We start from the raw sequence: 2,208 nt of genomic DNA on the forward strand, positions 1-2,208 counted from the left end.
TCTCTCTTCTTAAATTCACTAAGAAGGCAAGGGGCAATGGGGAAGGTTGTTAACAGAAAAATGCACATGCACCGTTCTCCCCACAAAATGTATGTGTCACCCGTGAGTCAAAGCTCCTCACGTGTCAAAGGTAACCAAATTGCCCAGAAAAGGACAAGACCAACACGCTTGAAAGTTGAAATTAACCCTCGTTTTTTTTTTTGTTATCTTATTTCTATAAATCAGGACCGGCCATTTTGCTCAAAACACATCATATCAGGCTCCATGGGTGTTCAACTCTCTACAAGGGAGTTGCAGGTTCATGCTTCTATTTCTTTTGTTTCTTTCATTTTCCTTCCGTCTGATTGCTCCAGAGCCTTTTTTTTTTTTCCTCTAGCTTTTCTTCCCTTGATTTAGAGCTCAGTTTTAATTGTTTCCATATATTGCTTCCAGCAGTATTAAATCAAGGTGAAAGTTCACAGATGCCCCATGTGGCCGAAAAGATGGAGCGAATGGGTTTTTTCTTGAATCACAACGGGTGAGTAGTTTCCATGCTATGCTTGTCAAGTGAGCAGTCTTTTGCGGGTTGACCTCTCTTTCGTTGTCTGTTCGACCTTGAGCACATCATTATTAGGGCTTAACAAAGCATAAAGTTCATTGAAACAGCATAATCAAACTAAACCGATTCATGTTTCCTTCAAAACAGTAATATATATCAACGTCAACTCTCTATAAAGTTTTTAATCCAAATCCATCCTCGTGTTACCCTTTTGATCTTCTTCATCACATTCCTTTGGAAAACTACCTCCCCACTTACTCTTTTCAAGATCTTATCTTGAAATACTAGTAGTTAGCGAGGATCCCATATAGATCATAAGAAGCTTTGTGCGCATGCCCATATTGGTGCACAAATATCTAGTTAATTTTATTTTTGAGTTGGCATGGTAGGTGTGGATAACCTAGTAAATTCCATTAGCTACTACAGCAGCTTCGCTTATGACTAACAGGTGCAGTGACCGTTAGCGACAAAAGGAAATAACACAATGTATGATACGGGGTTGGGACGTATATAGATCATGAGTTTAAGTTATTCAACTTTCAACAGCAGGACTTGCACCTTCAAGGTCTTAGCTAGCTAGTTTCTTGTAATTACCATCTCAACCAGGTTTTTCTTCAAATTTTAGTTTTCCATGCTGTAAATTAACATGTTTTAGACTTTCGCCATCAAGCGAATGAATACGTGTCTTTCTTGTACCCAGTGCCTTTAAAAGATCTGCCTGACATATAGACATACTAGCCCATGACAAAAATTTATTTCCTTAAATTTCAACGAATTCAGTACAGGCCAAGCTTATGATGCATGCACGAAATGGAATTTTAGATTTGAAAAATTAATAGTTTTATGAATCCTTGAAGATGGTTGTTCAGATATAGAGAGTAATGGTGAATTTGTTGCATGATTTGGTTAAGCTTTAAGCAGATTCTGATCTAATAAAATTGTACCAAACTCGTATATTTTTCGTAGATGAACCTCTCTATTCAAAGATTGAGGTATGTCGTGCCTTAGTTTACTCTCTCAAAATTTCAAATGTATGCTTGATGAATCTTTGAAGTATTTAGTCAGAGATTCTACTAAAAATTCTTTACTATTTTTTTGGGGGGGTTTTATTCTTTTTTGGTTGTGGAGAATAAAGAAATTAAAGAACAAACAGGAAAATTCAAGATGGATGCAGGTTTGACTACGTAGTAAATTTCTTGCAGTTGGTAAATGTGGATGTGGGGTCTGGTTTGAGGGGTAGCTTATTTTCAAACAAAGGTGAAAAAAATATCTCTTCCACTAAAAGCCCCGGCCAAGTACAATCGAGACACAATAAAGTAATCTAATATATATCTAGAGTGCTACTCCTGCACCGATCTTTTCTTGGTTGACATCTAAACCATTCGGTGAGTCCACGAGCAAATAAATTATTCTTGTTGCACTGTCATATCTTGTTTCAGAATTCAGAAGGTGATGCTTTAGACAAGAAACAGCACGCCATTCGTTTTCTCCTAATTTCTTGGATCTTCTGTAAAGAAGTTTTTTTTATTATTATTATTATACAATTTTCTTAATTGTCTAGAATAGTTAGTGTATACTGCATGTATTAGATGTTACGAGTACGCACGCATCGACTAGCTTCCTCGTAGATAGTGTTTGTCTTGAGCTAGAAACCCAAAAGGGATCCTAAC

General features: G+C 36.8%; 1 long non-coding RNA gene across 1 annotated transcript; it reads left to right on the top strand.

Annotated features, from left to right (window-relative positions):
• The first annotated feature begins 256 nt into the window (after window positions 1–256).
• LOC148764323 (uncharacterized) lies at window positions 257–1,696 on the top strand. Its single transcript, XR_016024688.1, has 2 exons — window positions 257–297; window positions 436–1,696. It is a non-coding gene; the product is annotated as an uncharacterized LOC148764323 (long non-coding RNA).
• Window positions 1,697–2,208: the final 512 nt, after the last annotated feature.

The sequence above is a fragment of the Theobroma cacao genome, chromosome 2, assembly GCF_053813885.1.
Source record: "Theobroma cacao isolate CCN51 chromosome 2, ASM5381388v1, whole genome shotgun sequence".
NCBI lineage: Eukaryota > Viridiplantae > Streptophyta > Magnoliopsida > Malvales > Malvaceae > Theobroma > Theobroma cacao.